The 13,954-nt window shown below is 43.1% G+C and overlaps 1 protein-coding gene across 1 annotated transcript in view; it reads right to left on the bottom strand.

Moving 5' to 3' along the window:
* ppef2a (protein phosphatase with EF-hand domain 2a) overlaps positions 1-12,043 on the bottom strand; it is a 64,745-nt gene extending 52,702 nt beyond the window's left edge. Inside the window, exon 1 of the mRNA XM_072549469.1 lies at positions 11,755-12,043. The gene's annotated coding sequence lies outside the window, so the exon portion shown is untranslated. The remainder of the gene's footprint in view (positions 1-11,754) is intronic.
* Between the last annotated feature and the right edge of the window lie 1,911 nt (positions 12,044-13,954).

The raw sequence follows: 13,954 nt of genomic DNA, 5'->3' as shown, positions 1-13,954 counted from the left end.
GAAGATAACAAAGTCATGCTACCCAAACATGAGCCTGACATTGACTGGCTGTTCCCACTATACCCAGCACCTCATATCCTCCGTTCCTGCCTGAGCCAGCCCCACCCGCTGTTCTCCCAGCAACAATCCCCTCTCCTGCGGCTCTCCTATGTACTGTGGAGTTAACTATAGGAAACCACAGACCTTTTCCAAAACTGCAAAGTCAGCTGGGGCACGCAGTCTTTAACTGATCACGAACCAGACGTCACGAGATTCTCGTGTACAGCTGACTTCATGTTAAAGATAGGATGTACTTTTTAGAAAATAGCTTAACAAGAATTACTAGCATGCAAATACGTTGTAGGTAGAAACTCACCCAAGATTGCGTGAGGTTTGACACACCAGGAACATATCATTAACTATACCTGTGCATCTTAAATCTAAGTTTCGCATTCTGAATGGTTTGTTCACCTGGATGCCACATTTCCCAACCCGGTGGGCTTTATAAAATCTCCGTGCCCTCAAACCCATGTTGGAGAACGACAGCGAGCTCCTGCCGTTGCAAACTGTGAGATGTTGCTAACATCTCCAGGGTCAGTCTTGAAGGAAGCGGGGGGCACAAATTACAAAAAAAGATCTGTTACCTTGACGATCAGTGGCAGTGCTGCCCTTGATTTGTTTCGAGGTTACAGTAGGGGTTTCAAGATGTGCAAGAGCTCAGTTGAAGCTTCTTCTGTGGAGTGAAGACTGCTCAAGCGTTGGTCCTCTGAAGCAACTGAAGTTGAGCGATAAGAATTGCTCCCTAATGACAGTCCCCTGACAGTCTCTTGCTGAGAGCCTCTCCCTCCTTACAGCACTGTCACTCGTGTGTCTTCTCTTTAAACTTACAGTCAAATTCAATTTCCAGAAGAAACCACACTAGGCTACCCATGTCTGGAAGCTATTTTTACCACCGCTAGCATTTAAATAAACATGAAAGTACTTCAGCAACAGACAACTGTAAATAATTCCAACTCATCAATTACAGGAAGGGTCTGAAAATACGTATAATTGCACTGATAGTCAGACAAAATGATCTGTAATTAGTTCATGATTCCTTTAAATAGCAAGTTGTTGGGCCTTTCATATCATTTAATACAATGCAAACAATAGTTGGACTGTGGAGTTTAGGAATAGTAGAACTGGTGTCATGACCACAAAAAACGCATTTCCACACAATGATCTGAGAGCTAGGAAATTGAATGTGTGTCACTTACCCCCTTTTAATTGGCGAGTGACTCATGTTAAAAATAACCAACAGCAAAGCTTTAATCTTAAACAAAATAAAGGTTAAGTTAGAATGCACCGCCAAAGGTTACTTCAGCAAAAGTTAACAAAGTTACTAACTAAATGCATAAAAAGATGAAATGCAGGTAAGTATATAAGATATTTATGAAAATGAGATTAGATCAGTAATATATTGTTGTGGGCTTGCAACTTTGCAGTTGAAGTGTTGGTTGCCTGGAATGAAGGCTTGGTGGAAAAATTATTCAGAAGCTGCAATCGCTTTTAGAGAAACACAATCAATAATTTGCATTTACAGATGGAGTCAATGTGTTTGGGGCAGCATAGTGGCTCAGTGGTTAGCACTGCTGTGTCACAGCACCAGGGACCCAGGTTTGATTCCCACCATGGGCGACTGTGTAAATTTTGCACATTCTCCCGTAATCCAAAGATGTGCAGGTCAAGTAAATTGGCCATGCTAAGTTGCCCATCATATTAGGTGCATTACTCAGGGATAAATGTAGGGAGGTGGATAACTCTTCAAAGGGTCGTTGAGCCAAATGGCCTGTTTCCACAGGGGATCTAATCATTAGGTAGAAAAGCATAGGAGAGTGAATGAAGGTTCACCCAACACTTGAAAACTGCACCTATTTGTTTTTTCAGCAGAAAAGGGATGATTTCTGGGCACCTTTATCTGTAGGTGGATAGAGACAGGGCAAGAGTCGATGGGTGAGTGGCATTTTTGGCTAGGGATAACACTATAGTTGTATTTAGGAAGCATATTCCTGTGAATGCATCCAGTGAAGTTATTTGGATGGAACTGAGAGATAAGAAAAGAATGATCACTTTATTGAGGGATTGTACTATAGCCCCCACCCCCCCCCCAATACTCAACGGGAAATTCAGAAGCAAATTTGAAAGGAGATCTCAGATATCTTTAAGAATAATAGGGTTGTAATGGTAGGTGATGTTAACTTTCCAAACATAGGCTGGGATCATGTTAAGGGCTTGAATATGCATGAACAAGAAAATTTTAGATTGAGAATGTGGATGTACATATGAGAGAAGGAGCAAAACTTGACTTTCTCTTGGGAAATAAGGCAAGGCAAGGGACTAAGTAGCAGTCGGTAGCACTGGGTCTTCATAGTTCCATTGGTTTTAAAATAGGTATGGAAAAGGATAAACCTGAACTAAAAGTTAAAGTTCTTAATTGGAATAAGGCCAGTTTTGTTGGTATTAGGCAAAAGCTTTCAAAAGTTGATTGGGAGAAGCTATTTGCAGGTAAAGGGATGGCTAGAACACGGGAGGCCTTAAAAAATAAGGTAACGAGAGTTTATCGGCAGTATGTTCCTGTTAGTATGAATTGCAAGACTGGTGAATGGGAATGCTGGATGACTAGGAAAATTGAGGCTCTGGTCAAGAAAAGAGAAGGCATATATCAGGGGTACACAGCTAGGATGGAGTGAATCACTAGAGGAGTATAAGGGCAATAGGAGTCTACTCGAGGGAAATCAGGAAATGGGACATGAGATAGGTTTGACAAATAGGGTTAAGGAGAATCCAAAGAGATTCTACAAAACCACTGAGGGCAAAAGGGTAACTATGGAGAGAATAGGACCCCATAAAGTTCAAAAAAGGCTGTCTATATGTGGAACCACAGGAGGTGGGTGAGATACTAAATGAGTATTTCACATCTATTTTTACTGTGGAGAAGCGTATGGATACTAGGGTACTTGGAGAAACAAACAGTGATATCTTAAAAGGTCTCTGTAATAGAGACAAGGTGTTGCTGAATATCTTAAAACCCATAAAGGTGGATAAATCCCTGGGACTTGATCAGGTATCTCCAAGAACTCTGTGGAAAGCTTAGAAAGTGATTGCTGAGATATTTGTATCATTGACAGCCATGGGTGAGGTGTTGGAAGAGTGGAGGGTTTCTAATGTGGTGCCATTATTTAAGAAAGACTCTTAGGAAAAGCCAGGGAAATATAGGCTGGTGAGCTTTATGTCAGTGGTAGATAAGTTGTTGGAGAGGATTCTGAGGGATAGGATTGACATGTAGATGGAAAGGCAAGGACCGATTAGGGTTAGTTAACATGGCATTGTTTGTAGAAAATCGTGCCTCAGTAATCTTAGTGTTAAGATCCTGGGGAGTGTTGTCAAATAAAGCGAACAGATTCATAGTTCGTTGAAAATGGAGTCACAGGTAGACATGGCAGTGAAGAAGGCATTTGGTAAGCTTGCCTTTATTGGTCAGTGTATTGAGTATAGGAGTTGGGAGGTTATGTTGCAGTTGTACATGAAATTGGTTCGGCCAATTTTAGAATACTGTGTTCAGTTCTGGTCTCCCTACTATAGGAAAGACGTTGTGAAATTTGAAACGGTTCAGAAAATATTTGCAAGGATGTTGCCAGGATTGGAGGGTTTGAGCTATAGGGAGAGGCTGAATAAACTCAGGGCCAATTTCCCTGGAGCATTGGAGGCTGAGTGGTGACCTAATAAAATTATGAGGGGCATGGATAAAGTGAATTGTCAAGGTCTTTTCCCCAGAGTAGGGGTGTCCAAAACTAGAAGGCATAGGTTTAAGGTGAGAGGGGGAAGATATAAGAGGGATCTAAGAGGCCACTTTTTCGCACAGGGAATGGTGTGTGTATGGAATGAACTGCCAAAGGAAGTGGTGGAGGCTGGTACAATTGCAACATTTAAAAAGCATCTGGATGGATATACGAATAGGAGGGGTTTAGAGGGATGTTGGCCACTGGGAAGTGGGACTAGATTAATTTAGGATATCTAGTCAGCATGAATGAGTTGGACTGATGGGTCTGTTCAGATGCTGTACATCTCCATGATTCTTTGACTCTTTAACTTGATTGAGTTTTTTGAGCAATGGACAAACAAGATTGATGAAAACAGAGTGGTAGACATTTTCAGTATATATTTCAGCAAGGCATTCAACAAGATTCTGTTGGGTGGATTGGTTAGCAAGTTTAGATCACATGGAATCCATAGGGGACTCGCCATTTGGATACTAAAATTGACTTGAATGTAGGAGATAGAGTGTGGTGGTGGAGGGTTGCCTTTCAGACTAGAGGCCTGTGACCAGTAGTATGCCACAAGGATTGGTGCTGGGTCCACTGTTTTTCATCATTTATGTATATGATTTGGATGTGAATATCCATCAACTTTTAAAAGGCTTTTGATCAAGTCACACTTCAGAGATTAGCATGGACTTCTATGAGTCATACAATTAAAAGTAGGACCTTGGATAGAACAGCGAGACCAATGAGTTCAGGTACATAATTCTTTGAAGTCTGTGTCATGTATAGATAGGGTGGTAAAGAAGGTATGTAGCACACTTGCATTCATTGTTTAGAGTATAGGAGTTGGGACGTCATGTTGAGGTTGTACAGAAGGTTGGTGAGGCCTCTTCTGGAATACTGTGTCCTATTCTGGTGGCCCTGTTATGGGAAGGACATTATTAAGCTGGTGAGGGTTCAGAGAGATTTACCGGGATGTTGCCAGGAATGGAAGGTTTGATGCAGGGAGAGGCTGGATCGGCTGGGATTTCTTTTCACTGCAACGTAGGAGGTTGAGGAGTGATCTTATGGAAGCTTATAAAATATTAAGGGATATGGATCAGGTGAATGGCTGGTATCTTTTCCTTAGGATTTCAAGACTAGGGGGAATGCTTTTAAGGTGAGAGGAGAAAGATTTTAAAAATGAGGGGCAATTTTTGTTTACATGGAGGGTGGTTCATGTGTGGAATGAACTTCCAGAGGAAGTGGTGGATGTGGGTACAGTAACAAACATCCGAAAAACATTCTGATAAGGGCATGAATAAGAAATGTTTGACAGAATAAGAGCCAAGCACATGCTGGTGGGGCTAGTTTAATTTGTAATTATGATCAGCACATACTGGTTGGACTGAAAGGTCTGTTTCCTTAGCTTCCATAACTCTAAGGTGTATTTAAGGTAAATAATATAGATGCATTTAAAGTCAAACTGGATAAACACCGAATCATAGAATAATTACAGCTAAGTCAGCCTGCCATGTCAGAGGTGGCTTTCCAAAGGAACAATTCACCTCAGGAACTCAACACTTTGTCCTTACTGTATGCTCTTCCTTTTCAGCTAATAATTGAATTGTCCCTAGAATATGTCTATTGAATCTGCCTCCACCACACGCTGAGGCAATACATTCCAGCTCCCAATCACTCACTGTGTGAAGAATTTTTTTCTCATGTTTCTGTTGCTTGTTTTGACAATTACCTTATATCTGAGTCCTCTTGTTCTCAATCCTTCCAATAGTGGAAACAACTTTTTCCTATCCACTCTGCCTGGACACCTCATAATTTTGAATACTCAACCATCTTTTCTCATTTATCCATGTAACTGTAGTTTTTCATTCCTGGAAACACCCCTATGAATCTTTTCTGCGTTGTGGTAATGCCTTCCCATCCTTTCTACAGTTGACACCAAATTGGATTCAAAACTTCAATCGAAGCAGACCAGTGTTCTATATAATTTTGCCATAATTCACTTGATTGAGTACTCTATGCATCTATTGAAAGAAACTGACTGTTCTTTCAGCCTGCACTGCCACCTTCAATGATTTATGTACAAATACACACAGCTCCTTCTGCTTCTGTGCCCCTTTTAGAATTGTTACCTTTATTTTATATTATTTCTCCAATTTTGTATTCTTCTAACAAAATGAACCACTTCACACTTCTCTGCATTAAATTTCATCTGGCACTTCTCTGCTCGACATGTGAAAGCTTGTGCTGATGGTGTTAGCTGAAAGGGAGCAGGAGGACACAGAGTGGGGTGACATAAATGCCAGTTATGGACAGGCTGGGGTGAAAGGCTGTGCTGAATGCAATCCAATGTAATTACTGTCATAATCTACTGCTCCTTGTACTATCAACTGTCAGTAAATCATAAACCCCTGCATTATATCACAGATTCCTTTTTCAAAGATTAAGTGAAGCCTAACAAAGGAGTTCAACACAGTCTTTCTTTCTCTTTTTCTTCAGTTTTTATTGTGTTTTACTTGTTTGTTAAAAGTTCAGTGATGTTCCCTGTTGCACATGTTCTGTATAGTTAATCATCTAATACTGATTCATACTCCATAACACAATGCAGCCATCATTGTAAATTAGTATTACACATTAAACCAGACTGTGTTCCATAAATATCACAAATGTAAGTAATTCAGTAATATCACCCAACAAATCAGACATTTTGATGAAAAGCAACAACATTTGCAATTATAAAAGTGGTGGGGGCATGGAATGCGCTGCCTGTGGGAGTGGCAGAGTCAGAATCATTGGCGACCTTTGAGTGGCTATTGGATAGGTACATGGATAGGTGCTTAAGCTAGGACAAATGTTCGGCACAACATCGTGGGCCAAAGGGCCTGTTCTGTGCTGTATTGTTCTATGTTCTATGTTCTATGAACATTTAATAACATTTCAAGAAACTTCACCAGTGATATTAACCAAAGAAAATGTGACACTAAGCTTATCAAGGAGGAATTAAGACAGAGGACCTAAAGCTTGGTCAAAAGTAACATTAAACAGATTTTTCTTTTGACTGGCTTTGTCAATATATGTATTCATTACAGTTTAGATTTCATGCATTGAACTTGGATTATAGTTTAATCAACTTGCACTGACAAGGGTTCAACAAAGGAAACCTGAACTGTAGAAATACCATCGTATAAACGTACAAATGTCTCGTGACAATATGCAAGTAAAATTAATTTAATGGACTGGATTTTTGTGGTGTCTCTGCACTGTGCAGATGTTTAGGCAAGGTTTGAGTGGTGCTGGAAAAAACACAGCAGGTCAGGCAGCATCCAAGGAGCTGGAAAATCGACGTTTCGGGCAAAAGCCCTTCATCAGGAATAGAGGCAGGATGTCTGCAGTGGAAGCTAAATGAGAGGGGGGTGGGGGTGGGGAGAAAGTAGCATAGAGTACAATAGGTGAGTGGGGGTGGGGATGAAGGTGATAGGTCAGAGAGGAGGGTGGAGGAAGGTAGCAAAGAGTACAATGGGTGAATGGGGGTGGGGATGAAGGTGATAGGTCAGACAGGAGGGTGGAGTGTATAGGTGGAAAGGAAGATAGGCAGGTAGGACAGGTCATGAGGGTGGTGCACCTCACTCCAGCTCCAGCCTTCTAGCTCAGCACCGCCCTCATGACCTGTCCTACCTGAAAAATGCCATCCCATATTCCCAATTCCTCCACCTCCGCCAGATCTGCTCCCAGGAGGACCAGTTCCACCACAAAACACACCAGATGGCCTCCTTCTTTAGAGACCGCAATTTCCCTTCCCACGTGGTTAAAGATGCCCTCCAATGCATCTCGTCTACATCCCGCACCTCCGCCCTCAGACCCCACCCCTCCAACCATAACAAGGACAGAACGCCCCTGGTGCTCACCTTCTACCCTACCAACCTTCGCATAAACCAAATCATCCGCCGACATTTCTGCCACCTCCAAACAGACCCCAATACCATGGATATATTTCCCTCCCCACCCCTTTCCGCCTTCCGCAAAGACCGTTCCCTCCGCGACTACCTGGTCAGGTCCACACCCCAAACAACTCACCCTCCAATCCTGGCACTTTCCCCTGCCACCGCAGGAACTGTAAAACCTGTGCCCACACCTCCTCCCTCACCTCTATCCAAGGCCCTAAAGGAGCCTTCCACATCCATCAAAGTTTTACTTGCACATCCACTAATATCATTTATTGTATCCGTTGCTCCCGATGCAGTCTCCTCTACATTGGGGAGACTGGGCGCCTCCTAGCAGAGCGCTTTAGGGAACATCTCCGAGACACCCGCACCAATCAACCAAACCGCCCCGTGGCCCAACATTTCAACTCCCCCTCCCACTCTGCCGAGGACATGGAGGCCCTGGGCCTCCTTCACCGCCGCTCCCTCACCACCAGACGCCAGGAGGAAGAACGCCTCATCTTCTGCCTCGGAACACTTCAACCCCAGGGCATCAATGTGGACTTCAACAGTTTCCTCATTTCCCCTTCCCCCACCTCACCCTAGTTCTAAACTTCCAGCTCAGTAACTGTCCCTATGACTTGTCCGGACTTGTCCTACCTGCCTATCTTCTTTTCCACCTATCCACTCCACCCTCTCCTCCTTGACCTATCACCTTCATCCCCTCCTCCACTCACCCATTGTACTCTATGCTACTCTCTCCCCACCCCCACCCTCCTCTAGCTTATCTCTCCACGCTTCAGGCTCACTGCCTTTATTCCTGTTGAAGGGCTTTTGCCCGAAACGTCGATTTCGAAGCTACTTGGATGCTGCCTGAACTGCTGTGCCCTTCCAGCACCACTAATCCAGAATCCACTACCTGCCTGTCTTCCTTTCCACCTATCCACTCCACCCTCCTCTCTGACCTGTCACCTCCACCCCCAGCCCCATTCACCTATTGTACTCTATGCTACTTTCTCCTCACCCCCACCCCCTCTTATTTATCTCTCCACTGCAGGCCCCCTGCCTCTATTCCTGATGAAGGGCTTTTGCCCAAAAAGCCGATTTTCCTGCTCCTCAGATGCTGCCTGACCTGCTTTGCTTTTCCAGCACCACTCTAATCTAGACTCAAGTTTCCAGCATCTGCAGTCATTGTTTTTACCTAGATGTTTAGTATCTGTTGCTCCCGATGTGACTAATATCATTTATTGTATCCGTTGCTCCCGATGTGGTCTCCTCTACATTGGGGAGACTGGGCGCCTCCTAGCAGAGTGCTTTAGGGAACATCTCCGAGACACCCACACCAATCAACCAAACCGCCCCGTGGCCCAACATTTCAACTCCCCCTCCCACTCTGCCGAGGACATGGAGGTCCTGGGCCTCCTTCACCGCCGCTCCCTCACCACCAGACGCCAGGAGGAAGAACGCCTCATCTTCCGCCTCGGAACACTTCAACCCCAGGGCATCAATGTGGACTTCAACAGCTTCCTCATTTCCCCTTCCCCCACCTCATCCTAGTTTCAAACTTCCAGCTCAGCACTGTCTCCTTGACTTGTCTGGACTTGTCCTACCGGCCTATCTTCTTTTCCACCTATCCACTCCACCCTCTCCTCCTTGACCTATCACCTTCATCTCCTCCCCCACTCACCCATTGTACTCTATGCTACTTTCTCCCCACCCCCACCCTCCTCTAGCTTATCTCTCCATGCTTCAGGCTCACTGCCTTTATTCCTGTTGAAGGGCTTTTGCCTGAAACATCGATTTCGAAGCTACTTGGATGCTGCCTGAACTGCTGTGCTCTTCCAGCACAATTAATCCAGAATCCACTACCTGCCTGTCTTCCTTTCCACCTATCCACTCCACCCTCCTCTCTGACCTATCACCTCCACCCCCAGCCCCATTCACCTATTGTACTCTATGCTACTTTCTCCTCACCCCCACCCCCTCTTATTTATCTCTCCACTGCAGGCCCCCTGCCTCTATTCCTGATGAAGGGCTTTTGCCCAAAAAGCCGATTTTCCTGCTCCTCAGATGCTGCCTGACCTGCTTTGCTTTTCCAGCACCACTCTAATCTAGACTCTAGTTTCCAGCATCTGCAGTCATTGTTTTTACCTAGATGTTTAGGCAAGGCAGCCAACTCCCAATCCTAGGATTTCCAAACCCATTTCTGACATTTCCGTTTTTTTGTCAAGGAGATATAAAGGTACAGATCATGAGCTTGCACCCTGCATTCCTGACCTATCTAGGCCTTTTGTGGGGATATTGATCTCCAAGTTTCCTTTAACCTTTTTGGAGTAGGGACACACTTTCAAGGAGTCATGATTAATGGTCTTTCACAGATATTGTGGACCATTATTTGGATTGGACAAACATATGAATTAGGGGCTCCTTGCCCTCTGTGTGGCCTCAACTCTATATTCCCTGCTGCCCCCATTAACTTTTGACTCACTTGATAATAAAGGATGAGGGAATCTTTCGAAAGCTACATTCAAAATGTCTTTCTTGTACACTCCCATATCAACCTATGCCCTTCCACCCATCACAATGGCTTCTCATTCCCTCCATCCTTTCCACATAGCTCCTCTTATCCTCCATGGTAATCTACAAACCTCTACCCACCCTCATAGACTCGTATACCTCCACAGCAACCTATGCACCTCCACCAATGATTCTTCGCACCCTCCATGCCAAGCTAATATACTTTCATGTTCATCCACCCAGTATATTGAACCTTAAGTTACAGCAGTGTTCATGGAACTATATGCTATAGGATTTGGGATTGGTTAGTACAGCTACCTGGATGGCAGATTTATAATAAAGAATAATGTTAACAGTGCACATTCAATTCCCATGTCAACTCAGGTTACCACAAAAGTCCTGCCTTCTCAATGCTGCTCCTCATCTGACCCTCAGGTTAAACCACCATCATTGTAATCTCTCTCTAATGTGATAAGACTATAGAGGCTTTACCTTTGACCTATAGAGATGTCCAAAATCTCACTACCAGTGCTTGACAATCTTTATCTTATGTAAATAAGCATTGTGCAATTAACAGCACCAAACACCACAAAGAAACTGTCAGTCAAGCAATATCTTCCATTGGGTGCAGCAGTTCAAACATACTAATGAATGTCAGGGCTCTCAGTCAAGAATGCAAAATGAAGCTTGTGATGGCAGGACACCCCTTCCATAATATTGGAATGGGTTTCAGGTCTATTTATAAATCTAATACTTAAATAAGTTGGTGGGGAGAGAACACCTTAGAATGGAAGTATTCCATTTACCTCTCCTGAACTGCAGGCTACAGCATCTTCAATATTTGAATGCCTTCTATTGGCCCTCCATATTTGAGACCGTGCCCACTGCACTTAATTGAAAGAAGAGCCCAATATCTGGCCATTATTTGATCAATGTGAGGAAACTCCCCATATATAATGGAGTCAGGACCCTATTTTGACCGACATGGGGCTCCCAAAACCTGAAAAAGAGAAAATAGCAAGAAAGAAGAGCATCTGCAACATTGCAGGAGAGTTTGTTTCCAAATAAAAAGCAAATGCACTCTCTAGAGAACAGGTACAGACTGAAATATCTGTGAGCAAATTGTTGAGTGTTTACCTGCCCTGTGCTTGTCAAGGTGTTTGCTTCTGTTCTGTATGGTTAAGAACACTTCCAAATTGGCTTTACATCTTCCTTTCTATCAAAGTTCACATAATAAATAGTGCACAAATATATTTGACACATAACTCTAATGTGAAAAAATATTCCTTTGCAGTGTGAGAGGTGGGAAATTAACAAACTATGATCAGTTTTTGGACAAGTTTTATTGGGACTGGTGTTGAAAATGTTCCCTATGATATAAAAGAGCCAAATTTAGTGGCCTACCAATCTGTCACAGAAATAAACTCCATTGGGTTAAGTCTTACTAACATCAATTACTGTTTATTCATAGCGACTGACTGATCCATAGGCCAGGCATTGAAATGGCACTAAGAGCAGTAGTAACATAACCTCCTTACCTGGTGACTGTTTGCTGTATATATTCCCAGTTGTGACCCTTCTTCACAAATCCTCTGGAAGTTGGTTTATTCACAATACTGCCTCATTTAACAATGATCAGTCTTTTGTAATGGTCTTATGGTGGCTGTCTCCAGTGTGAAATTAATTTGTTAAATCTGTTAAGCAACTCTCCATACTGGATGCCAGATGGAATAAATTCTGTTTCATGTTATTGCCAACTCACAGTGAAGATGAGCTCAGACGGCAAATCCAGAAACCATATTCATATTTTCTCCTGTGACAGTCTGAGGTACACACACTAGTACGACACTTATTATAAGCTGTTCTAAGTGGCTTCGTGTCCCCATGTGACTCATTTAATTGAACCAACATGTTCAAGTAGATTGGGATTATAGAGGGATTTGTTTTTAATTTAAACCTTCAGCATTTTCCTTCTACCAGTGACACCAGCTCACATACAGGCCTGAGCTTGTGAAACTTGACGCTGCTCGAACTAATACTCCATGGATTGCTTAATTCAAAGTCTCTCCCAAATTATCACAGATATTGCATTTTTTAAACATTTCTCAGATTTCTTTGACAGATGAGAGTTATCCTTGGCTATACTTAGCTAAGATTCCTGATGAAGGGTTTTTGCTCAAAACATCAATTTTCCTGCTCCTCGGATGCTGCTTGACCTGCTGTGCTTTCCAGCACCACACTCTCGACTCTAATCTCCAGCATCTGCAGTCCTCACTTTCGCTTAGCTAAGTAGCTGACATGGTTCGAGAACTGCTTGTTATTGTTAATAATGTGAAAAGAATACACAAGAACGTTATCAAATGGTGTTAGATTTATGAGGAACACTAAAAGCCTTGATGGCACCAATTGCATGCAAAAATACTTTGAATACTTTATTTTACAAACCTGTTGTATCAAAAATTCCAAAACCCTTGTCTCCTCTTATTATCTTATACGAATTACAAATGTAATTAGATAGTCTAGTCTCTATAAACAGATGTTACTTAAATGTGACCAAAAGAGCTATATTCATTAACCTCCTCAAATTTAAAAAAAACACACCCGTGAATGTGCTATGAGGCGCACTTTCTGTGTGATTTGTATTAAAAACAGGCACTTGTCTGTGGCAACAATATTACTTGGGAGAATTCCTCATGTTTTGCAGGCTTTGTGGTTAGGTTCTTCTCTGTGATCTCACCTGAAGTAACAAGGAGGTATCACTATGAATAACAATGGAAAATCTGGTTCTATCGTGACGTTACTACAGTGACCACATTGTCCTTCCCTTAGGACAGACAAGCCAACTCACCTTTCTTCTCCGAAAATAACAGCACAGCCCTCACACATGAAAGTAGGTTCCAAAAACCTCACGTCCTACCTGTCATAATTATGCAGTCACACAGTCATAGCAACACACCCTTGGTCCAAGTTGTCCATGCCAACCAGCCATCCTAAGATAATCTAGTTCCATTTGCCAGCACGTGATCCATATCTTTCTAAACCCTTCCTGTTCATATATTCATCCAGATGCCTTTTAAATGTTGTAATCGTACCAGCTTCCATCACTTCCAGTCTAGATTAGAGTGGTGCTGGAAAAGCACAGCCGGTCAGGCAGCATCCGTGGAGCAGGAAAATCGACATCAATTTTCCTGCTCCTCAGGTGCTGCCTGACCAGCTGTCCTTTTCCAGCACCACTCTAATCTAGACTCTGATTTCTAGCATCTGCAGTCCTCACTTTTGCCTCCATCACTTAAAGTCGCAGTTCATTCCATACCTGTACCACCCTTTGCGTGAAAAACCTGCCCCTTCAGTCCATTTTAAATGTTTCCCTTCTTACCCTAAACCTATGCCTTCAAGTTCTGGACTCCCCCACCCCAGGGAAAAGACCTAGTCTATTTACCCTATCCATGCCCCTCATGATTTGGTAAACCTCTATAAGGTCACCCCTCAGCCTCTGACGCTCCAGGGAAAACAGCCCCAGCCTGTTCAGCCTCTCCCTAGAGCTCAAATCCTCCAACTCTGGCAACATCTTTGTAAATCTTTTCTGAACCTTTTCAAGTTTCACAACATCCTTCCGATAGGATGGAGACCAGAATTGCATACAATATTCCAAAAGTGGCCTCACCAATGTCCTGTACAACCATAACATGACCTCCAAACCCCTATACTCAATGCTCTGACCAATAAAGGAAAGCATAC

The sequence above is a fragment of the Chiloscyllium punctatum genome, chromosome 1 (genome assembly GCF_047496795.1).
Source record: "Chiloscyllium punctatum isolate Juve2018m chromosome 1, sChiPun1.3, whole genome shotgun sequence".
Taxonomy (NCBI): domain Eukaryota; kingdom Metazoa; phylum Chordata; class Chondrichthyes; order Orectolobiformes; family Hemiscylliidae; genus Chiloscyllium; species Chiloscyllium punctatum.
The sequence above is the reverse complement of the archived record's forward strand: the minus strand, read 5'-3'. Positions and strand labels throughout refer to the sequence as shown.